Source organism: Leptonychotes weddellii, chromosome 10 (assembly GCF_054177405.1).
Source record: "Leptonychotes weddellii isolate Sample4059 chromosome 10, ASM5417740v2, whole genome shotgun sequence".
Classification (NCBI taxonomy): domain Eukaryota; kingdom Metazoa; phylum Chordata; class Mammalia; order Carnivora; family Phocidae; genus Leptonychotes; species Leptonychotes weddellii.
In genome coordinates, this window is record NC_138378.1 from 83,023,873 (window position 1) to 83,050,061 (window position 26,189).

Genomic DNA, 26,189 nt, shown 5'->3' on the forward strand with positions numbered 1-26,189 from the left:
AGTGGTGGGAGAGTTGAGACATTAATTCCTACACTGAGATTTTGGAGAGGGTGGAGGATGAGGGGCTGTAGGGTAAAGCAAGAGGAGTCTCAGTGGTAGAAGGAACATAGCAATATTGCTAAGTTGAAAGAGCCTAAAGGAACAGAGACCAAGAGGAACCAATGAACAATTAGTACTACACACTTAGGTAAATAGCATTTATCCAGGTAACAGAGCTGTGTTTTCTTAGCAGTTTGCTCAAAAGTAACAAGAATTTTCCTGTCTTTCAAGCAACCCCAACCCATGACTTTCCACATAGAGTTTTCATGAACAGTTAAAATCAGTAACAGATGTCCAAGGTTTTCATGTGTTTTAACAATTCATATCCTTTTGGGGCATTCGGTGGAGTATGCAATTCCTGATCTTGGGGTTGTAGGTTCGAGTCCCATGTTGGATATAGAGATTACTTGAACCTTAAAAAAATTCATATCCTTTGGATTGTGTCCCATTGAAATTACTTGGTGGTAGCAATTTTACTTCTGGTGGCTAACACTACCTGGTACTTAGTAAGCTCTCAATAAACATTTGTTAAATGAATCAATGAGTGACCATATCTGCTGGATAGCAGATGAGGCCAAATGAGTCAGTCAGTTTAGCCAAAGGGTTGTAGTTGCTGTCGGAACTTATTTGTATCTAAGGAAGGGAAAAAAATATTACAGTGAAAAATTGTTGGTAATGATGTAAAATAAAACATAATAATTATAACAAATATCTTTGACCTTGCCGTGTGCTTTAGCCCTTAGGTTAAAGTCAGTATGTCTTTTATCTTGGATTTGGGAAAACTTAAAGTCATCAAGCCATCTGTCTTAGAAAGCTGCCACTTCTGTAGGACTTAACTTCTGAGGTAACCCTGGTCATCCTAAATCATCCCTTTCCTCAAACTGCTACTTCCTTCAAGGTCATGTTCCCTTTCACTTTCATGAATAACTTCTTTATGCTTCATTTTTTACTTGCCTCTTTGACATCTCAGTCTCCTTGGCTTGCTCTTCTTTCCTGCCACCTAAATATGGCTTTTCCGTAGAGTTCTGTCCTTTACCCCATCTAATTCTCACTAAAGGGCCTCTTTTGCTGGAATCCTATGTACCCCACATCTGTTTCTCTTGTGCCAACCTCTTCTGAGCTCTAGACCTGTGTCCAGCCACATAATGTGACATATTAATTTGGATGACTTTTAAGCATCTAAATTCTCAGACTCAATCTAGTTTTTTCCTCCATCAAGCCTAAATTTTCTTCTTGTATTTATTGTTTTAGCTAAAGGTACTATCTTTTTGAATGTGGTCATTCAGTCCAGAAAACTAAGAGTCTTACCCACTCTCCTCTCCAGTTAATCTTGAGATCCTCTCAGTTCAATTCCTTTTACGAGTCTTGCCTCGGCCTCTCACCATCATCTTGAGGAGCACAGGTTTATTCAGGCCCATGTGTTTTGCCTGGATCATTGCAGTCATTTCCTAACTGGTTGCCTTGCCCCCCTCCCAGCATCTTCCCTCTTTATTCCATCATCTCTGCCTGTCTGGCTTTTCCAAAATGCAAATAAGCTACTCTGCATTATTTACCAGCAAAATTCCATCTTTGGGATAAACTTGAAAGTTCTTAGCATGGCATCAGATCATTTCAGTCAGCCCCTGACTCCCTCTCTAATTTCCTGTCCTCCTTTTCCTTGCCTTCCATTCTGTATTCTGTAATAATTGTTTGTTCTGCAGATAGACAATTGTTGTTTAACTCACATGTTGCCTTTTGTGGTGTTTTCTCTGTCTGAACTTTCTTCCCCCCACCCCTTTTTTTTAACCTAATATATTTGTACTCATCCTTACCCAGGTAGTTTATTTTCAAAACTTTCCTTAATTTTCCAAATAACTAAACCACTATTACTTCCGTGTTACTATTATACTTTATGTATATTAAAGTATACATATATTCTCATCTGCACCAGTTAGCCCAGGTGAGCACATAGACCTGAAATAAAAGTTTGTTGAATGGATACATAAATGAATATACTCACTGTTTTGAACTTAGTGGCTATGATTTCTCCATTTATAATTTCTTCTCAGCTTTCTGGAATGTTGCCATATGCTGTATTTTTTTACAATAGATATTCCATGTCTTCATGAACATTGTTATGTTCCAGTGGGCATTCATGATCTTGGTTGCGTTAACCCTTTTGAGGTATCTGTTTTCTAGTGTTAGGAAAAGAATCTACATAATTTAAATTGTTGCCAACAAATATACATCAGAATCCAGAGTTCACAAGAGGACATGACATTCTCATTAGGCACAAAGAATATTTTTCAAGCCATGTTATGTTACTTGAAAAACAATTAACATATTGCACATTATTCCTGTGAGACACAAACTATTTCTTTCCCATTTTAATTTGCCTGCTTAAAGATAGACAGACAAAGATAGATGAGTTTACACTCAAGGTGTATGCATTTCCCTTGTGGCCAATGAACCAATTTCCTTTTCATATTTGCAGAATATTGATACAATTATTCTTCATCAGACATAAAATTTGAGTGTATAACCAGTTTGTGGAAATCACCTAGTAATTTATTACGTTGATAACAGCAATTAAGTCATAATTGCTTGTGAGAAATATAAATTGACTTTCTGTTTTAAATGGCTAATTTAACATTCCAAACCACAGACCTATAGTGTAACTAATTTCTGGGATAAGAAGTTTGTTTCTCCTATCATTAAACTTAAAAAATTCAACCCTTGGGGGCACCTGGGTGGCTCAGTTGGTTAAGCGACTGCCTTCGGCTCAGGTCATGATCCTGGAGTCCCGGGATCGAGTTCCGCGTCGGGCTCCCTGCTCAGCGGGGGGTCTGCTTCTCCCTCTCACCCTCCCCCCTCTCATGCTCTCTCTCTATCTCATTCTCTCTCTCAAATAAATAAAATCTTTAAAAAAAAAATCAACCTTTGATAATCCAATAACTAATTACTCAGTTGTTGAATTCTTGGGTTCATGTTATATCTTCATTTTTCCCTTGTTGCTAATCTTTTTAATATTTAAAGATAGAACAAGGGAGATAATTTTAGATAGAAATGTAATGTGTTGGTAGGCACATGGTTTTTTCAATTATTTAAAAATGCAAAAGCCATTCTTAGCTTGTAAAGCATACAAAAATAGATAGCAGGTCTAATTCGGCACAGAAGCCATTGTTAACCGACTCCAGTTTAATCAAACCTTCATGTGAGACTTTCAGTTGTATAATTTTTATTTGTGACATTGCTGCTTGCAATAACACTCCCCTCTTCACATATACACTCTATACTTAGGTGCACACCTTATGAACACTTATTGATGTAGCTTACGATGTATGGAAATTCAAAACCATTCCTTTTGTAGATGAAACAGGATCAAGGATTTTACAGTGTTGGTTCACCAACCAGAGGATTTGGCTGCCTCGGCGAGTCTGCCTCACCCAGATGCAGAACTGACATTTGTCATCACGATAGGTGATGCACCCCATTCCAGTAATTCTGAATCTCAAGCTCACTGAGCCACATCAAATACCAGTGTAAACCAACATGTGCATACGTGACTGAAGGGCCACCCACATGGATTCATCTGCACATACTAGGTTCACTGTAGGGCCCTACAATGCTCCAGATGCCTTTTGTTAAAGTAGGAAAAAGGGCATTTTTGTTAATGAACCCTAAATCTGCTAATCAAGTATTTGTCAACTACTTATGTGTGAAGCACTCAGCTGAATGCAAAAGATACCAAAGTGTAAGGAAAGCATCCTAATTGGCGTGTGTTCTCTCTCCCTCTCTCTCTCTTACACACATACACACACCCACTAACAGTACATGATAATGTCAGACAAGAGTCATAGGGGTAAGCTGGATGATAAGTGACAAGGAGTTCAATAATGGGACTTAAGGGAGAGAGCCTAGTAGACAGATTTAAAGATAGTCTTCCCTGAGTAGGGTCAATAAGAGCTTCAAAGAAGCATCAGGGAGGAAGGTATTGAAAGATTTAACAGAGAATAATTAATGCTATGGTAACACATGAAGTATATGGGGTGGAGTGTGGCAGTCGGAGACCACTTTGGCTGGAACCAGAGGTTCGTGAATGGAGTCATGGGAGGTGAAGTTAGAGGAGCAGAGATTGGTGTCAGATTGCAGAGAATCTTGAAGCCTGGGGACCTTGAACAGAAAGTGATGGTTGTGAGCTTGTATTTCTTTAGGCTTTACTTGCTGAAAATGACATCCCAATTCTGAGGTTGGGTGAAAAATGCAACCCATTGCTTAGTTATGGGGGGAATTTTGACATATTTTAAAAAGAGAGGATACAAATAGGATTGGAAAGTCACCAGGTAAGATTGCAGCATCTATAGTCAAGTGGTTGGTAACTGTAGGTAGTTGGGGAGCCATTGCAGGTTTTGAGATTCAACAGAATTTTGAAAATGGTTGGTTGGGGAAAAATAAGTTGTACAAGAAAAGAGATCAATGGAGAGTCTTGATGGTAGAATAAATGCGAGGTGATAGTTGCCTGAATAAAGGGTGGAGGATGGAGTGACAATGGAAGTATAAACTATTACATTTAAAAAACTATTTCAAATGACTTAGTTGTTATTTATTACTTCCATGTGTCATATATTATAAGCTTTTTATACGTATTATTTAATTGGCAACCCTATAGTATAGATACTGATACTGCTAGTATCCCTATTTTTCAAATGAGGAAACACTCATCATTTAAGCAACCTGCTCAGCTAGAAGTTACAGCCAGGAGGAGTTGGAGTCAGGATTCTAATCCACACCGTCTAACTCTGTTCCATTTTACACCTGGTCGTAGATTGTCCTGATGCTTGGTGTTTCAACACTAGTGCTTGGGAGAATGAGGCTGCAAATGCATGGGCTTTGGAGTCAGAGACTCTGGTTGTTTACTGTGTGGTCTTGAGCAAGTCACTTACCCTGTGTGAGCAGCATTCCCTTCATTTTTTTTTTTTAAAGGATTTATTTATTTTGACAGAGAGAGAGCACAAGTAGGCAGAGAGGCAGGTGGAGGGAGAGGGAGAAGCAGGCTCCCCACTGAGCAGGGAGCCCGACACAGGGCTCCATCCCAGGACCCTGGGATCATGACCTGAGCCGAAGGCAGCCGCTTAACCAATTGAGCCACCCAGGCACCCCTCCCTTCATTTTTGTAAAGTGAGGATTCCTCATTGGTCTAGTTTCCCATTAGTGCACTGGAGATTAGAGTGAGATAATGGGTTTCTGTTTCCTTCTTGCTTCTGCTTTTTCTCCATAGAAATGAGGGTGTTAGGCTTTGGAGGATGAGGAGGAGTTTGCTCTTACACACGTTACGCTTGAAGTGATGGGCATCCAGATGGCAATATTCAGTGTGCAACTGTAGTTCTAGGTAAGGGCCTGGGCCTTGAGAGGGTCAGAACTTAAGTTCTCATTCATGAGCGGGGGATGGCTAAGGCATGGGAGGAATTGAGCTGTCTGAGGACAAGGAGCAGGACCTTGAAATTTGCCAGCTACTTGGGTAGATCAAGGACACGAAGAACTGGGGAAGAAATGAGAGAAAGAGCCATCAGAGGGGTATAAGGGGTATAAGGAGAACCACAGTAAAGCAAGAGCTTGTTAAGCATGGATGAGCCAACTAAGGAGTAGATGGTTAATTGATGAGAACTGAATTAAAAAGGTGGTTGGCAATGTAGAGAGTTCAAGGGAGAGAAAAGAGATTTCAGCAAGACTAAAATGTTTTCTTTCTTTGACCCTCTAAAGATTTGATTTGATTAAATGCCTTTTAGATACTTGCTTTCTAATCAGTCATTAATGTAAAGCTTAGGATGATTACCTTTGCCCTGCTTTAGTGTGATTGTTAGCTATTATTCTTGTCAGAACTTGTGTTCAGAAAATGTCCACAGCATCTCAGCAACATCCACAGATGATGAGAGTAGGGAAAACGGAACCAGCCTCCACTGGTTTATAACATCCAGTAGGAACATCCCAGAGCTGGACTTAACTTGCTCGCTGTTTTTTATGCATTAACTTATGGTAAATAACTCTGTCTTCCTAAATAGTTTCTCCTCTCAAATGAAATTCATATAGGCTTTGATTTCTCTTAAAAACAAAAAAACCCCAAAACCCTTAAATATGTAAGAATAAGAAGTGTTGCATAATTATCAAGTCATTATCATTGTCATTTATTTCCAATTAATAATTAGCTGTTTAATTGCAAATAATATCTTAAGTAGATAAATGGCAAAATTAGTTTATTTTTAAGTATATGCCTGAGAAGAGAAGAAATCAGTAAGGTACTATGCAATTTTAAAATTAAAGCAAATCTAAAATGGAGGTAAGAGGGTTTTTTTTTTGTAGCTTAATAAAAAATAGATGATTAAAACTCCATATCCTTAATAGTTTCCATTCCAAATGTTACCTCAGTTAGGCCAAGAGAAACTTTTCATGTAAAGATAGAAAGATTCTCATTGGGAGAGCTTGGCACAGAATGAAAAAGATGAAAATGTTTCTGTGTTAATTATTGATACACTACAGGGAGAATGAGTGTTCAAAACCGAGCAAATAACATGCTTTTGATTTAGAAACCCTGGTTAATTTATTAAACTGGTCTTGATTTATGCTTTTATCTTAGACTTGAGTCTTTAAAGGAAGTATTTAAAGCACTCGGAGTCAGAATTATGATCATGCCTCATTGTCTGTAGATGGCTTTCATTCTCAATTTTCACTGCTATAAAATTCCATTATTTCCCCTCCATCTGTAGTCATTTTAATGGGTAACTGGGAGAGACTGCTTCAGGGTTACTAGTCAGATATTTTTAACTGGATAACAGACATTGTTTAAATAACACTGGAGTAAATAGTTAATAGGTGTTGCCAGGATTTGCTCACTTGTTTTGTTTCGTATTGTATCAGCGCTTCAAAATCATACAGGAATAAAATTAAATGTGTTAAGACACTTTGGTCCCACTAGGGCTCTTTGTGACCTTCTATGATCTAGACCATTTCTTCATGCTGGTCCATTAATTTTCTCAGGGTAATGGGCATCACACGTGCCAATAGATACATGAGGGAAACAAGGCAGTGTTGTGGCAAGATCCTGGACCCCGGAGCTGTAGGGCATGGGTCCCACTTCCAGAGTTGTACTTTGCTTTGGAGTGTGTACCCAGACAATTACTCATCTATCTGGGCACATTTCTTGCTTTGTCTAATTGCCATCTAGGTGTTGTTTTTTTTTTTTCCTGTGTTTTGTTTTGCAGTTCTTGTTATTGTAAATTTGGTCTTCCAATTGGATATTCCTTATATATATGAAGGCAATTAATTTTGCATGTTGATACAACTGACTTCATGAAAAAAGTTTTCTAGTAATTTTTTTGGTAGATTGTCATTTTTACAAATTAATAGGTATAACATCTCCAAAAATGATTGTATCATCGTCTTTCTACTTTTCATACCATTTAGTTCTTTCTCTTTTCTAGTTGTGTATTCTAGAAACTTCAGAATAATATTAAATAATTTGAGGGACACCTGAGTGGCTCACTCGGTTAAACATCGGACTCTTAGTTTTGGCTCAGATCATGATTTCAGGTTCGTGCAATCAAGCCCCACGTTGAGTTCTGAGCTCAGTGGGGAGTCTGCTTAAGATTCTCCTCTCCCTCTGCTCCTCCCACTACTCATGCTCTGTCTCTCTCTCTCTCTCAAATGAATAAATAAATCTTTAAAAAATATATTAAATATTTTTTATGAATTTGAGAATTTTTTTGTTTTGTTTCAACATTAGATTGCTTCTATTTACATCAAGTCTGATGTGGCTTTTGGATTAAGATATTTGTAAATAAATACAGGACACACAGATATACATAGACACATAAGCACAATTTATCACCAGTGACTTCTTAGCTTCTAAACTCAATGGACATTTTCAGTCTTGATCTTATGTACTCTCTTTGTAGAGTTCCCTACTGTTCTCCCTTATCGACTATGGTCATGCAATCTCTGGGATCTAGTTAAATCTGACCATTCTTTATTGTATCATTTGTGAGCTTCTGGATGTTGTGTCTTGGACTCAGTCTTCATTCTGTTACTTTCCCTTGGGATTTCATATCCATTTTCATGGCTTCTACTCCTGCCTTTATTCTGGTGATCCTGCATCTTTATAGATGGCCCATTTTCATACACTTATAATCAACTTCCACCAGAGTTTTCCACTTAAATGCATCATGGCCACCTTAAACCTATTCAGAGTCAGCAAATGTTTTCTTAAAGCGACAGTTTTAAATATTCCAAGCTTTGTGGGCCATACAGTCTCTGTCCAAACTTTTCAACTCTGCCATTGTAGCATGAAAATGGCCAGTATGTAAATGAATGGGCCTGATCTGTGTTCTACTAAAACTGTATTTACAAAATAGAAGGCTGACACCCAGGATAGAGCTTGCTGACTCCTGCATTGTGCATGTTGCCCATGCTATAAATTTAGGTTTTATCTTTGATGACAACTCCTTTATTCTCATAGGATGTATATCTTCAAATTTTGCAGATTGACATTCTAAATATGTCCCACAGTATGTACTCTTCATCTACACAAACATGATCTTGTACTGTCCCCATTTTTCTTCCGGGTTCTGAAGGCGTGGCAATTGGTCTTCAGTCTTCTACTTCTAGTCCTGCCAAAGCTAACTTCTCTAACGGCCAGAGGAAACTTTCTAAAACTAAACAGGATTATACTACTCCTGTGTTTCTAACTCTTGATGACTCTTCATTGTCTGAAGCAATGTTCACAAAATGAAAGCTTGTTAACATGGCATAGAAGTCTCTCAGGATGTGGTTGGGCTCTCTTCACCAACTCTGTCTCCTGTTCCTATTTGGGTCCATTCATGTCCTTGGAGAAGCAAATGCCAGGGTAGGTGGGATTAGATATGTGAAGAGGAATTCCTGTGAAGGATAAAGTGGGAGAGGACCAGCAGAATCAGCTGAGAGAGATTTTTTGACTGCAGTGCCGGTCAAACACCTGTGCAAGGAGAGCAAGAAAGAAAAGGATTTTGTGGGAAGAGGCTCAGCACAGTTCTGAGAAAGCCTCAGGCCAGTGGGAAATCCAGAGCAGGAGCAGAGGCAGCCTGTTGGGCCAGTCCCCATTGCACCAGAGTGGCCTGATTGTGCTCAGTAATTGACAAGGGCTGCCTGCGGTCAAGTGTGGCTTCTAATGAAACTGTGGTGGATCTCTAGGTGCAGCAGATGGAGGCAGTCCCTCAACTGTGCTCACAGAGTAGTTTCTCTTAAAGGAGAATTGATAGGGGTACCTCCATGGCACCAAGCCTGTGACTTCACGCTTCAGCTTCAATAAGCCTCTTGTAATATTCTTCATATACCATGCTATCCTTCACCTCCATGCATTGGTTCCCAATTCCTCTTCTGTTTGCATGAACTCTTCCTGCCCCTGACTTTGCTTGGTCAGCTACTTGTCATTCCTCAGGTCTCAGCTGAAGAATAATCTCCAGAAACATTTCTTACCTCCCACCTCCCAAATTGCCATCACTCAATCATTCCTTAACATCACTGGTATGCTTTCCAAATTAGGATTGGTTGTACATATTTTTGGTTTTATTTTTAATTAGACCATAAACCTCTTGAAATAAAAAAGGACTATTTGGTCTGTGCCCTCAGACACCCACAGTAACTGGTACCCATTTTTGAATGAATGACTCTACCCTCATTTATTTATTGGAAGGGCAAGGTGACCCAGATGACACAAAAGAAAACAGTATGAGAGATGATACTTAGGCCATTAGAGTTTAGGAGAGTTCCACAGCTTAACTATGAGATATATTTTTCTAATTGTGATTAATTAGGCTCATTTCAGCTGAATATGGGCTATCTGATACAGCAATGCTGCTTAAAGTCAAAAGACCCGTGTTCAATCCTGGTGTCCTTTCCTAGCTGAATGACCATGTCTCAACATCCCAGCATCATTTTTCTCTTCAATAAGATGGAGAAAGTAGTATTAAGGGCACCAAATTGTAGACCTGTCAAACCATCTGTAATGTATTCAACCTCTTGCTTTGCAGAGGTCTCTTTTCTGCCTCCTACTGTATCAGCCTGCATCAAGCATGACTCAATGTCCCATGATTGTACTGAAATTTCTATCACAGAACTCCTTGTAGAGAGAATGGATGGTAGCTGTGATTTAAAAGCAGGGCTCTTCTGCTGTGAATTGTGTAAGACTAATGAATCACAGACCTGTACCTCTGAAACAAATGATACATTATATGTTAAAAAAAAAAAAAAAAGATAGTAGGAAGGGAAAAATGAAGGGGGGGAGATCGGAGGGGGAGACGAACCATGAGAGACTATGGACTCTGAGAAACAAACTGAGGGTTTTAGAGGGGAGGGGGGTGGGGGCATGGGTTAGCCCGGTGATGGGTATTAAGGAGGGCATGTACTGCATGGAGCACTGGGTGTTATATGCAAACAATGAATCATGGAACACTACATCAAAAACTAATGATGAAATGTATGGTGACTAACATAATAAAATAATTTTTTAAAAAAGGGCTCTTCTAACAATTGTACGTGCAGTGAGGAGGTAAATGTATTCTAGGAAGCAGTTTTGAACTATATAGACTCCTGAATTATTTCAAGTTAAAATTGTTATAGAGTTCAACATTGGGAGTAATGGGAGATCAATTATGTAGGACTAGAAGAGACCATTAAGCACTGACTTGATGGAAGAATAGAATCCTAACCTCCTGTGCTTGGGGATGAATTGTTTTGGCTGCTTTCTTTAAGGCCATGCTTTCCAACTGCCACTCCTTAAAATGTAAGAACACAACATCATTTTGTAAAATTAAGGATGTTAATAAAGAATACAATAAGTAAAAATTGCAAAACACGCAATGTTATGCAAGTCAAATAAGCAGAATGAAAATAGGCAAGATAAAAAGAAATTAAAGTCTCATTTAAAAAAGAAACAGATAAAGAAATGTAGGCCTGCAATTTTAAAATGAACTAAAATGACAATATAAGATGGAACTGAAAGATCAAAAGGATAAAAAGATTAAATGAGCTTTAAGAATACAAACAAGAGACTTACATACTTCACATGTAAAATCTCAGGGATTAAAATGCACTAAATAGTAGGAAACAGCATAAAATCCTCTCACAGGGGCACACCTTTGTCTAAATGGGGAGACAGGAAGCCTTGGCCTTGCCCTTTCTCTGGTGCTGGCCTGTTACCCACTTAAAATACTCCCTCTGTGACCAGGGAAGAGAGTTTTGATCCGGGATGCTGCTTCGCCCCTTCCCGCCAGTAGAGGGCAGCCGCACAGAGGGGTGAGGACAGGCTGCGCTGATGCACAAAGAGGCTGTTTGCTGGTCTGAAATGACCCTGAAGTGTGCTAGGAAAGACACCTGCCTAGATGTTTCTTAAGTCACTCCCAAATCATGCAGAAGCAAATATCCCTCCCTCTCTCTGCTTTGACATTCATTCTCTGTATTTCTTGATCAGAATTCAGCTCCAAGAGTTTGTTTTTTCTTTTAACTTTAGCAACTGTAAATAGAGTCTGTCTTCTAGCCCTTGAGCCCCTGGCTTCATTTGGCTGTGTGTGTGTGTGTGTGTGTGTGTGTGTGCTTATTTTTTAAAGCTTGTTTGAGATCTGTCCAGTTTTCTGAACACACACCCACACACACAAACACACAAAAAACCCATACCCCCTCCCGTTTACCACACATTCATCCCCCTCCACCCATTATACACAACCTAAACACACATGGACAATGCATACCCTCCCCCCACACACACACACATGCACACACACACACACACCGACACGTGTACACTGCCCTTTACCTTTATGCCTTTTCTCTCCCCGGCAGCCTTTCACATCCATCATTCAGTGTTTCCAATCTCCACCACAGATAGAGATGAGAATATTGTAAATTTATTGTTTCTTTCTCAGGGAGATTTTTAAAAAGCTTTTCCCCTGTAATCTATAAATAATGAATAATTCCATTAGAAGTGTGATGAACAGTGTAACTTTTATGCAGAGTTTTTCACGCTCAGTGTTTCAGTGCATTTACTTTCATGACAGCCTAGGGCCATGGCAGGTGAGAAGATCACTCAGCTGACACCGCCACAGTTCCTAAAGTGTGTTCCTGGGTTCTCCTAGGTCATGCATTTTAAAGGGAACCCTCTCTTTGCTCAATAGGTTTGAGGAATGTTGCTGTAAACTGACTCCTTTAAGGCAGAACTCCCCTAAAGCATTGCATGTGATAATTTGCTCTGGGCCTTGCAGTATTTCCAAAACATATTGGCCAGGGAAACTTATTTTTTCATCAAAACATTACATCTCTAAGTTCAGTGTTCCGTGGAAAATAATTTAGAAAGTAATGTTCTAATGACAGTAGTACATTTTCCTCTGTTCTGCAAAGAAACTGTTTTACAGTTGCCCTTATTGAAGAGTTCAAATTTACCTCAGTATATTTCCATCAAATTGGCACTTTATATTTTTTGTACAATGTATAATAAAAAATCTATGCTAGAGCCAATATATGATTCTGAAGAGCCTCCTGAAACCTCAAAGCAGAATGAATGATTCTCATTATGTTTTATGTGAATCTGAGTTTCTGTAAAAGAGTTCTTTGAAAATCCATAATCTTTATAAAGGAAAATAGTCGAATTCTATTTTGATCAAGTGTTTCTTTTTTTTTTTTTTTAAAGATTTTATTTATTTATTTGAGAGAGAGACTGAGAGAGAGCGAGTACATGAGAGGGGGGAGGGTCAGAGGGAGAAGCAGACTCCCCGCTGAGCAGGGAGCCCGATGCGGGACTCGATCCCGGGACTCCAGGATCATGACCTGAGCCGAAGGCAGTCGCTTAACCAACTGAGCCACCCAGGCGCCCTCAAGTGTTTCTTTAATTAGAGTGCCGGTCCTTAATGCTTGTTCCATGATAAGATAATCATAGATGCATCAACCAACAGCAGTGGAAAGAGAGTGAGAAAGAGCATTCAAAGGGCTCCCCACCTCTGGTACAGACAGCCAGTGTGGCAGGGACGTCAATGTTCCCCTTCTCAGCCTGCCTTTGTGAATGTTCCCTGTAATGATACATGCTGCAAAGCCATCCCCTGCACTGAGGCCTCTCCATGATGTTTTGACACTGTTTGGAGGGTTACTAGTACACAAGGCCCAGGGTCTGAGTCATACTGGTCTGAGTGAAGTAACAAATCATCTTCTTTCTAAGATCTAAGCAAAAATGTGAAGCTGGTCTTTATGCCAAAACCTGCCACAGAAAAGCTTTATCTTCTGTTTGCATGACCTTATGCATTTGCCCTCTAAACTGAAGAGGGTGCTTTGACCAATGAGTAATTTCCTAGGACATCCAAGATTCCAGTGGACCTCAGACCTGGTCTGTGTTTAATGGATGCTTCTTTTCTTTTCTTCTTTTCCATCTTTCCTTCCTTCCATCTCTTTCTCTCTTTCTTTCTCTCTCTCTCCTCTCTTTCACTCTCTCTCTCTTTCACTCTCTCTCTCTTTCTTTCTCTCTCTCTTTCTTTCTTTCCTTCCCACCTGCTTGCACTCATTCCTCGGCACCTCATAGCCCTTGTGTTGACAGGATCTCTGCTATGGAGACATGTGCATTATAACAGGAGAATCTGAGTCAGAGCCACTGATGCTTGGAGCTCAACTTTCAGCAACTGCCTTAGGATGCTTTGGAAGGTTAGGGCAAACTTTGCCAGAGCATATAGTCAGACCTATTTTGTAATAACTAAGCAGTTATTTTATATTCCATTAGAAAAAAAAATCACACAAGTATCTTTCATAGTCTCCACCAGTTTTTAGTACTAAGCATTCTAGTAGGTAATGTCAGTTTTTAAAATTTGATGAACATTTAAGGAATTAGGAAATCAAAGGAAATTGCCATGAAATGGCAATCCTACCACAGGATTGTAGTGTTGGAAGACCATTTACTCCATTACCGCCACTCTGGTCCTCAGACCTCTGAGTGTGCACCTCCTATGAAGAGGAGCATACTATTTCCTGCAACAGGTCTTTCCACTCTAGTTAGCATTGTTGGAATGATCTTCCTTGTTTTGAGCAGAAAAGTGGGCCCCAGTGGAAACCAACCATTGATTAAAGTCAGCTCTGCCTCTTTCATGCAGTTATCACACAATTTGTGTCTCTCCACTCCCTTGACGTGCTGGGAATAATATTCTCCAGGTTCTGCTCCTATCCTGTCTGGCTATTTCTTTGATCTCATTTTTTTGATTCTCATCCTTCTGCATACCCTAGGAATTGGTATTAATTGGGTCTTATATGGTTTTCTTGTTCTATTGACATTATTAGTATACCAGTCACTGTCTTGTGTCCAGATAACCCTGATGATCCACAAGTCCTCATAGAGGCTGATCTATCTCTTGAAATCTGGATGCCTATTTCTGTATCTGGACATCCCCCACTTCTGGACATCCTCAACTACATGATTCCAGGCTCCTCAGAATTAGCAGGGGCAAAGTGAAGCTTAAGTTCTCTGCAACACCTTCCTTTAAGGAAACATTTCTATTTTTTCTCTTATCTAGGCTCCTTCAGAACATGCTAGTATCCTTATCATGATACTGTCAGTTAATTGTAACAAATCTCTCTCACACACATAATGAATCCTTTTCTAGAACACTAGTTTTTTTATGCAAAATATATTACTTTTTAGCGGGAAGTAACCTGTAAAGTATATCTCTGTTGGATGCTATTTGCCGAGGTTTCAGAAGGCATCCTGCCATGGGACTCTCCACTTCTCATGAAATAGATATAATGTGTACACTAGTCACTAATGGATCTTTAAGTCATTGATTACATATCATGTTCTTGCTCTGGGGCTCTAAAATCTTCTCATAATCCTTCAAAGTGCTACCCTGAAATGTGCTTTCCTTGAAGGCTACGAATGTAAAAAGAAAAAAATAAAAAACAAAGCCAGTGTCACAGTCTCGTTAGAAAACCCTTTGATTGGTGCAGCCTTTTCCGAGAACACATTCTTGAAACAAGATGTGCTGTTTTCTCCCTGACGATTAGATTCAGGGGAAAGTATCTTACGGACAATTGCTACTTGGTCAAGGCCACTTTGGTATTGGTCTACGCAAGCAGCTGCCTCTCCATGGAGAGTCTTGCCCTGGCTGCAGACATTTCTGGTTCAGAAAACAGGGCGCAAAGGCAGTCGTGTCTTTTCCCCTAATTCTTTAATGGTGCTGCTTTCAGAATAAGATAATCCTGGACCCCATGACGTTCAGCGAGGCCAGATTCCGGCCGTCGCTTGAGGAGAGACTGGAGAGCATCATCAGCGGCGCGGCGCTCATGGCCGACTCGTCCTGCACACGCGACGACCGGCGGGAGAGGATCGTGGCTGAGTGCAACGCCGTCCGGCAGGCGCTCCAGGACCTGCTCAGCGAGTACATGAACAACGTAAGTCCTGGGCTCGCGGGGCTCACATCCGGTGGGTTTGGGCGCTGGCTTGTGGCTTTCGGGGAAGCGTGTGTAGCAGGAAAAGAGGACAGGTGTTCCCGGGAGAGACTCGGCGCGGGGGTGGGGGGGACCGGGGGGCGGACACGGAAGAACCGCTTTGGGAGAGAGGTGTCTTGAGCTTGCGCCAGAATGCATTGTTAGCCTGGAAGAGAGTGGTGGAAGGGCCTGGTTAGGAAAACTTGGGCCGTTTACTTGAATGATTTCGTGGTCATTTTGATGGCTGGCCTTAGATTGAGGTAAGATTGCAGTCGGTGAAAGTTGGATGGTGGATGGAAATGAGGATGCAGTGAAGTCTTCTTACACAGAACACTTCCCGAGCTAAGGATGGCTATAGATGCTGATCTTCATCCTTAAGAGGCATTAATAAGCATAACAGGTTTTCAAATGTTTGTGCAGGCTCGGTTAAGGTGGAACTGTTCCAATGGCAGTAAAACTTGGAGGAAGTATTGATTCATTGTGCAGTTGGAAGTTCTTATGAGAACTTATTAATCTCCAGGTTTTCAGTGGTATCTAGTGATCTGCAGCACAGACAATAGCTGTCCTTTCCCACAGTTATGAAGTGTGACAATTGTTATATACCTGAAAACTACACAAAGAAGATGAAATCCATATTCTTTGTTTTGAAGGGCACTGAATTATGTTTGTATTGATTTGCTAAATTCATTCAGCTGACGTGATGCTGGTGGTGCCCAGTGCTTGTGACCTTGAATGATCTGGAGTTTCTCCTGTCCTGGACTCCTGGGTTTGAGAGAATTCAGCATAAAGTGGTAAAATGTAGGTAAAGTGAGGTCTTGACATCACATGTTGAAATAGTGTTCTATGTAGTGGTCAAGTAGGGAGCAGGGCACTGAGAAAATCTCATGGCTTTTGAAGCCCATGCTGGTCGTTTTAGAACACCATGAGACAACCCTGAGACAACACATTCAAGCCATGTCCTCCCTGCAGCCCAATTCTTACCCCCACCGCCCGCACGCGACCTAAATGACACGCAGCCTATGGGTCAAGCCCCAGGAGTCAGCATTGACAGGAACTGTGCTGCTCCTGCCAGACTCTTCAGAGAATGTTGATCTAGAAAACAAAAAGATGTAGAGTGCCCTACAAACTGAAAACCAAAAATCTGTCTCCTTTACATCAACCTTAAGATTCTTTGATTGGAGAAGATTTACCCATTTTCAATACACAAAGAATAAGGTGTGGATGTCTAACACGGTATCCAGCTGCCTATGGGGATTTCTCCATAGGACACTGGACGGCTCATACTTTTTGTGATTTTGGTCTGTGGGTGCTATGCTGGGTGAAGCTAGAAATGATGACTGCCATTGTCTCCCATGCTGAGTGAATCTTTTGAATAGCAGATTTAACAAAAAAAATTAATGATTATAAAATCTGGGATTCTGTGTGTTTGTTGTTTTTAACAGAATAGCAACAGGCTACTTACTTGTATGTGGAATGTGGTTTTATAGTAAGGCATGCTGGTATTTCTAGCAATGAATTATTGCCAAAGAAGGAAGGTGAAACAGCGGAGATCACAGTGATGGTTCAGATATCAATATAAATATTTCAGAAAAAAAAAAGTATGTTCCTGTGAATAGTAATCACAGAATGTGATTAAATAAGAGTTGAAAGAGATATGACATATAATTTTCAGTGTGGTGTCTAGGATCCTGTCAAGCAGAAGTTTTTTTTCTTTCAGTGTAAACTCATATAGATCAGCAGAACTGATGGAGTTTTGTATTTTATTGACTCCATGTGCTTATTTTTCTGTTCACAGCCTTGTGATACAGGAATGTTTTGTATTTTGTATTACAAAAACTTGGTTTCTACTTTGATATGGTTACAGATAATACATAGGTGGGCTTAGTGCTTAAATTTCAGTGTGCAAATGCTATTCACTTTGAACCAACAGGATCAAAGGCTTGAAATAAAACACTTCCTATTGACTTTTATGTAAACTGTATAACTTCACACTTCTTTGGTAATTTCAAGGTAGAATTGGATGCAGCTGTATCAACTCCATCATCTCTGTCCAGCGCCCTCATTTCTACTGTCAAAATGTCAATTTGTTTATTTTGATATAGCATATATTAATATAAAACCCACATACACATCTCTGCCTTGACTGAAAAGTCTGTTGTGTTTCACAGCAACCAATAAACCATAATGTTCATTATGAGACACTTCTTTTTAAAGTTTGTAAGCTCTGAGAGTAAATGTATTATCAAATTATCACTCTGCAGATATTCCTCATAGTAAGTTAAGCAATATTAGGATAAAGAATTTATTAGATTGAGAAGAAAAGATTTAAAAATGGGCATAACTGACACTTCTGGATTCTGAAAATTTCCTGATCTTTCCCTGATGAAGCTTTGACTTACAAAGCTCAGCAGAGCTGTTCTAAAATCATATAAAGGCTAAGCAGTATCCACTGCAGGGAGGTGGAGATTGGGAAGAAGAGCTGTATGCTAAGGATTAGGAAAAAGTGTCTGCCTGGGCCATGAGCCATGGGTTGGCCATATGAGTTACACTGAGCTAAGTAGGATATCTGTGGTGTGTTAGATGTTTCACAGAAGTATATACAAATTGATGTGTATGTAACAAAAATTGGGTACCCCAGTGAAACTGGTATGAGAGAAAAGTGCTGGCTGAACAGAGGTATGTGGCAAAAATTATGATCACAGTGTGGCAGTGGTAGAAAAGGAAAACCCTGGATAGCCTTGTTTTTTCAAGTTGATGATGTAAACCCAAGTGAGAAGATTCTTTAAAAAAACTCCCCCTTTAAATAGACCATCACTATTGTACATATGTGAAGACTAATAATGGGTAGAGAGAGACTCTTTTTCTAAAGGATGTGTGGCTTTTGGATGAGTGCCATCAGGGTGGTGGTGGAATATTATGCTGAGAACTATAAATAGTTCCAAATTATAATGAAGACAAACTTTTCTCTGTAACTTACAATTTTAGACAGTTTTTTTTTTTCCTGTGGCAGTAAAACTTTTTTCATCAAAAACAAAACAAAACCTTAAAAGTGACCCCATGAGAGGCAACAATTAAACATGGTATTTTATTGGTAAGGATTTTATGATAGATTTGAATTTAAAATAATCATATTCATTCCACAAATATATATTGTGTGCCTGGTTACTCTGTGCCAGGCACTGTTACAGGCTTCTGGGATATAGAAGGGAACAAAATAGATAAAATTCTCTGTTCTTGTGGAGGTTACACTTTAGTCGGGGGAGACAATAATTTGAGCAAGGATTATCTCAGATGATGACGAGTGATAGAAAACCTGGGAGACAGGGAGCATGGGGTACAGCTATAAATAAGCATGGCCTGGAAAGGGTTCATTGAGAAAATACTTTTTGGTGAAAGACCTTTTGGAGAGGAGGAAGCAAAGAGTGCTTGAGGTGGAAGGACCATGGAGGTTAAGTACCTTGCTGTGAACAGGTGCTCGGGACCCAAGGAACCTTCATGGGGTGGCATTCAAGGCTGTTGGGAGTGAATGGGGGCCAGCAGGAGACGGGGTCTGCAAGGGTACAAGGTGACAGACTACCCAGGGCCTTGTGCAGTGTTGTATGGAATTTGCCTTTGATTTTAATGGCATGGGAAGTCGTTGGAGAGTGTTGGGAAGAAAGTGCCATGACTGAGGTCCTCAGATAGGCCATAGGAGCACAAGGGGGTAAAAAAGTAGGGGGACAGGAGAGGGGACACTGAAATAATTCGTAAGAGGATGGTGGCTTGGCTCAAGTGGTCACAGTAGAAGTGAAGGGCTCAAATTCTAACTGTATTTCAAACAAAATTTGCTGATAAAGTGGCTGGTGAGAAGAATGTGTCTGTCTCATGAACACAAAATGGGCAGAGATCAGTGTGAATGGCAGTTAAGGTTGTAACAGCCCCTTCTATGGTCTTCAGTTGGTATCTTCAACTGGCTTTGCTTGCATGGAAAATTCTGATGTACTCAGATGTAATGATTTGTAAAGAGCTCACTTTTCAATGCCTGGATACTCTGCTATACAGATTGCATATGAAAAGGGAGCTAAGTAGAAAAATTTTGTTTCAAAGTTGTATCACCCAAAATACCCAACTATGGTTCACATGCTTATAAATATAAAAGGCTAGAAAAATAGAATACTCCAAGTACTAACCCTAAGTGCAGAACAATAAAGAGATGTGTTAAGCCATTCTTTCTTTGGGCACAATTCCCTGTTAGACCTTGATGGGAATATGTGATAATCAGATGTGCCTGGACCTTGTGTGTTGTGCTGTGCAGGCTAGTTCAATTTTATATAAACTGATAGTCTGTGTTGCTCTAAATTGTTGGGTTTTTTTTAAGACTAATGCAGAACTACCATTTTTTTAAACCATCATACAAAGTTTAAATGCACAATGGTGGCAGAGAATCAGGTGGCATAAAGTAATGACTTGTGAAAATGTGGCAGGTTATTTTTTTAATTGTATTTTTATAAGTAGTTAAAGTGATCTATTTTTACAAAAGATTTGAATCCAGTTTTTTTTCAAACCTCCTGAAGCACCTAAGTGGATTCCTGGGGACGTTTTGTACCACTAATGTGATGGACATGTTAAAAGCACATGAGGACAAATTAACGTAGGAGGATATATACATATTACAAGTGCCTGAAGGATCATTGTCCTAGCCTTTGCCACAGAGTGGAATTTATTATAAAGAGGGGTCCTGATGGATCCAGTTTATGAATGACAAGGTCTGAAATGAGGTCTTAAAAGGTCATGTTCAGCCCAATTGTAGGTCCCATATGGTACCGAGGCTCCAGAATATGCCACTGTATCAGTAACACATGAAATGATATCCAGAGCCACTATGAAAATAGTGGACTTGCACACTGTTTTGTTGTTGTTTTATTTTTTAATGGTGCAAGAGAAATATATGTTTATCGTAGATGATAATTAAAAAAATATTCATAATATCACCCCTAATCATTGTTAGCTATTTCGTATATGTCTTTCTAATGTTTTTAAACTTCCATAGTGATACATTTGTACACAGAAACACACAGGCATGTTATACTTTGGGTTTTAAAAAGTAGACTCATTGTATATGGCATTTTGTAATCTCTTTTCTTAATGTATTGTGACTAAGTTACCATGTCAATAAACATTCTCTAACTTTAGGTTTACTGGCTGCTTAGCATTTTATTATATAAACATGTAATAATTCATTGAGAAGCAATTCATCTTGAGAGTATTTTTTTTACAGAAGAGTGTTGGGAAAGGTAAGGAGGGCAGCCTTTTCATGCTGGCGGTGTAGAGCGTTGTTTTAGACCCAAAGAATGAGTGAGGAAGTAGTGAGCCAGTGGGGAGGCACAGCTTTACAGTTTATCTGCTTTAAAGAGATCCCTGAGAATTTTGTGCCATGAGACTTTTGTATGTGAAGACATTTTAAATGCCTCTGAGGTTCTATTTTAAATTATCACAGGTGTATTTTTTCTGTATTTTATTGATTTTTTTTTTTTGAATCAATCTGATTTTCATTTATCAGAGTTTCCCTAAGTTGGCTGTATGTAGTACTGCAGAGAGGGGTCTAGGACAACCAGTAGACGGGTTCAATAGTTGGATTTGATCCAGGGCCCCAAAAAAGGCCCTGAAAGCTTCTAAAGGGAGTACCATCAAAAAGATAACTCTGTGATAAAAATTGTGATGCTGCCAAATTTCTCCCAGATGGGAAGATAGAAGAAAGACTGAGTAGCTGTTGCCACTTAATAAGGCTAATTGTTAATTAAACATAAAAATTGTTCCTGGTAGCATCTAGGCTTTCTCATTTCTCTCTTACTTTGTAGAAGAGGGGGTGAAATTCACTAAAGTCAGTTTGGCTGAGTCCAAGTGTCTCTACCAGAGTGTTTGGCTTAAAATAGAATACAAAATAATGCTTAAAAATACTCGTTGGCCCTTGTTGACCCGGTGTTTCCCATACCTCCCCATAAAAGGCCTCCATTTTAAGAGGAAATTTAGAGCTGTCTTAGCGGAAGTGGTAGCTCCATTCGAGAGAAGGAATTCTAATATCCCGATTTGATGCCTTTAGTGAGAGGGTTTTCCTTATCTTTTCCTTATTTGCATGTTTTCTTCTCTTTATACTCTGTGCCTTCAAATGTGTTCAGTGCTCTCATCTCTGTGAATGTTGAACTTCAAATTCATCTGTGCAATTATGCTTCTTCTATAAAACTTTTGCTCCATGAAGAGATAATTCTTTTTTTTTTTTTTTAAAGATTTTATTTATTTATTTGAGACAGAGAGAGCACATGAGAGAGGGGAGGGTCAGAGGGAGAAGCAGGCTCCCTGCTGAGCAGGGAGCCGGATGCGGGACTCGATCCAGGGACTCCAGCATCATGACCTGAGCCGAAGGCAGTCGCTTAACCGACTGAGCCACCCAGGCGCCCCATGAAGAGATAATTCTTAAATTCCTTTTTAGTTGTACTCCCTGCTCAGACATTGAAAAAGCACAGTTAGGTTACCAAACCCTTTTTTTTGAGGTCTAAAACTGTCCTTTGAATCTACTCTTCCTAAGAAACATGGTTGGGAAGAGAAGTCTTTTGGATGGTGCGTTAGACTTGATCTTGGAATTACCTAGCAACCCCATTCGCCTGCATTCCCAGGCAGTTTCAACGTGACTCCCAGTGGTACCCTGGCTCTTGTAAGGAGTAAAACAATTTTTTTTTCTTTTTATTTTCTTACCGTATTCCTTTTCTAATGGTACTCACCCGAGTTTGCTGCAGTGGAGTCTCCAAAGCCAAGGGAGTGTTAAGGAGGGGTGTGCTGAGCCTTACTGGCCCAGGTACCAGTGGTGGGAGAATGTCCAGCCGTGTTGGTGGGACATAATTCCCCAGGGGGAGCAATGAGGGTGAGAGAAATTGTGCCATGGTCAGATGTTCCACAGAGCATGAGAGTACTCTAGTGGCTCCAGGAGGAGATCTAGACTGACAGATGGTTGGTTAGCACAGAGCACAGGTATGGGTAACATCTGGTCCTTACGGGAATGTGGCAGGTCTCCTTGGTCTTAAAGAATCCAGAGTATGGGACAATTATCCTGGTAGGGGAGTTAGCCCCTTCAAAAAGTACATCATGTTGTATGCATATTTGCTGTTATTATCAGCTCATGACATACAATTAAATGACTTACAGGATCCCAGGACAGATGGGTCTAACAAGATGTGTTTCCTTTGGATCATCAAGGTCAGTTCTTAATGCAATCCTACACGCCATTTCGTGGCCAGGAAAGGTCCTTCCTACATGAAACTCTCCCCTGTTCCCCACTATGGATAGTTTGGCAGAGTTTAGAAGCCTCTGCTTTTTAACCATCTATACACCCAGGTTCCAATCCCAGTTTTATCCCTTATATTAAGATGACATGAACTTAGGCAAGGTAGATAGACTCTGAGCCTCAACTTTGTTGGCTATCAAGTGGGTGATAGAATATACCTATGGGAATATTCAGAGATAAGACAGTGGCACCGAGAACTTTCAGTGTCAAAGGAAAGTCACGTTTGCTTCCTTTTTCTCCCCAGTGTTCTTATTTCCCTGTTTTATTAACCTCAAACAAAAACCCTATTCCGTACAATTCATTGAGGGCTTTTTGGAGATAAGGAGTGTATTAGATAAAGGAAAGCATCACTGGGTGTGTCTGGACGGGAGCTGAGTGGCCAGAGATATGTCTGGCTTTGTGGCCCTGTTTAGGGAAATACTGTGGACAACACTGTTGCCAAGGCTTGGAAACAAATGACAGTCCTTATAAAATGAGCTGATTATTAGAGACCTTGGAGAAAAATGACTAAGACTGGCAGTCCTAGGAAACCAGAGGGTAAACAATAGGAGGACCAGGCCTCTGAGCTGGAAGAGTTTGGATGCAGTGCAGCTTGTCTGAGTTAGTAGATGAGTTGCCTGCCTTTTCCTAGTCCTGTAGGCTTCTAAGAGAGAAAGACCAAGGTTCTCCCTTGAACATGGGAATATCTCTAGTTCCTCTGGATCAGGGAGATGGACTAAAATTCCAAGAGTATAAACATGGGAAAAATTAGTGGTACATCGTACAAATACGGCCCTCTTCCTTAGCTCTAAAATATGATTCTGTGATTCTTGGGTCTTAGAGTTAGAATTTGGACTAGTGGTTAGAGGTAAGATACTTTTGTTAGTGTTTTCATGGAACCTTGATTTGCTTCAAAGAGTTCAAAGTAGTCACCCAGGGCATAAATTTTAGGAGCTTGACTGATACCCTGGCAGGCTGAGGGATCTGCTTAGAAACTTTTGTTAGTGTTTTCGTGGAACCTTGATTTGCTTCAAAGAGTTCAAAGTAGTCACCCAGGGCATAAATTTTAGGAGCTTGACTGATACCCTGGCAGGCTGAGGGATCTGCTTAGGGCATTTACTTCTACTGGGAGTCCCTAAAAGTTGGCTGCAATCCACCAATAAACTTATTACCTAGTGTTGAGATATCCCCAATCAGCAAAGGTGAAGCCCACTGCCTGGCAATCTCTTGAGTAGGAAGATTTTGGGAAAACAGTTTGCCTTGTCATCAAAATGAAGTTCCCAGGGGCGCCTGGGTGGCTCAGTCAGTTAAGCATCTGCTTTGGGCTCAGGTCATGATCCCAGAGTCCTGGAATCAAGCCCTGCATCGGGCTCCCTGCTCAGCAGGGGCCTGCTGCTCCGTCTCCCTCTGCCTGCTGCTTCCACTGCTTGAGTGCTCTCTCAAATAGATATTTTTTTAAAAAATGAGGTTCCCAGTATTGGTTCTATAATGAGTTAAGTCTGAGCACTGAAAGTCACAACAACTCTAGACGCTCAATGTTGACTTCTCTATAGAGGAAAAAGAGGTACTAAGCAATCACAATCAATCAATCAATCAATCAATCTCTCTTTCTCTCTCTCCCCCCTCCTGACATCTCTAATTTTTCCTTCCCTTCTTTTCTTTCTTCTACCACCTGTGTGCCTGGTAGAATTTTTTTTTAACTTTCTTTTTAATGCATGGATGGACTCACAGGAATGGAAGGGAGTTATTCAGAGGCAATAAATGGCAAGAAACAATAAACTAGAGACAGGTCTGCATATTCCTTCTGGCCTAGACTTGGGTTTTAAATGAGACAGTGTGTAAAGAGCAGGAGACAAAAATCTAAGACCCAGCTGGATAGCCAGATTAGGGACCTCGGTATAAAGCCTGGATTCTCAGATGATGACATTATTAGGCCATGATCAAAGAACACAAAACTTCCCTACAGAGAGAAACAATGGAAATGCATGCTGTCTTGGTCTTTAAAGAGCATTGTAAAACAAAACAAAAAAAAACACACAAAAAAAACAAAAACTTTTCACACAGTGTCACCATCACTCAGTTTTGGGGTCAGAATCTATATTCTAGGGTGACATAAAGCTTATCCAAAATTTCATTTAAAGGCATTCTGGGTAGTAGATTGCCAGGTACCTGGCAGAAGCAAATACCAATTCTCTCTAGAGGAACATGCCTTAAACCCAAGTGTCAAAGAATTTCTACAGATAAAGTTACAAGGAGCAGAAGTTGAGATTCGAGAATCTCTAAAGATAAAATGAAACAAGCCATCATGAGTGAGAACTGGCAAAAAAACCAGTTAGAGATCAGACCTACAAGGGCTGAAGGTTGGCAATTAATATATACAAATTATAAACAGTCTCTGAAGAAATTGAAGAGAGTGTTGGAGATATGATGAAGGAACAAGAGACTGTCAAAATTGACTGGAAGTCTTAGAAGGCAGGACTGGGAGTTGTGTGGTAGAGGAACATGGGCTTATTTGAAGGGGTGGGACAGGAGGGTCCTGGTTGCCCCAAGCCTGGGCTCACAGGGAAGGAAGAGAGAGGATAATTCAAAGTATTAAGAGTAGTGCTGGCAGTCACCTCTTGAGCAGAGAAGCTGGTTATCTCTTGTAGCAATCCTTTGGTTGGATATTGGTCACATTATTCACAGTGGACTTCTATGAGGAACAGAAAAGGTCAAATCACAAAGAAAAGAAAAATTATCAAATGAAACAGGAGATGGAAATTACAATCTGCCTTACCAGCAAAATTAAGTCCCATACTTAAAATTCTAGCTAGGTTCTCTCCTTATCAAACACATCCCTCTACTGAGTCCTTGAAAGTTTGTTCTGAATCATACACGGTCAATCAATATGATGAGGAAGAGCAAGTGATATTACGAGACTGTAAGGGGCTGTCTTTCATTTAGTCAATGAGCAGAGGTTGTTGACAGAGTTGACTGCTGAGTCATCAGATTTGGCCATCTCAGTGAAGACAGCCTGGACAGCACAATCCATCAATTGATCTTCTTGGGAGAGCCTTTCTGGTATTTCAAGGAGGATCTCTCAAAACTGTCAGGGAAAGCAGCAGGCTGAACTCCACCACCAAAACCGTGACCCTGGAGAAACTTTTCCTTTGTGTTTTCAAAAGATATGGGAAATCCGTAACCCTGGATTTCTTGTTCCCGGATGGGTTGTTCCAAAGATAAGCTCACAAGGGCCTCTTTTCTTGGGTCTAAGACTGCCTCAATCTCATCCTGAAAAGTTTCTCTTGATTCATTCAGAAAATTGTTACACTCTGAGAACTGAGCGTTTTGCTAGTGGTGATGCCTGAATGCTGTCTTGTTCATAATCCCCAGGATCTAGAGTGTCTAATCTGGAAGAGTA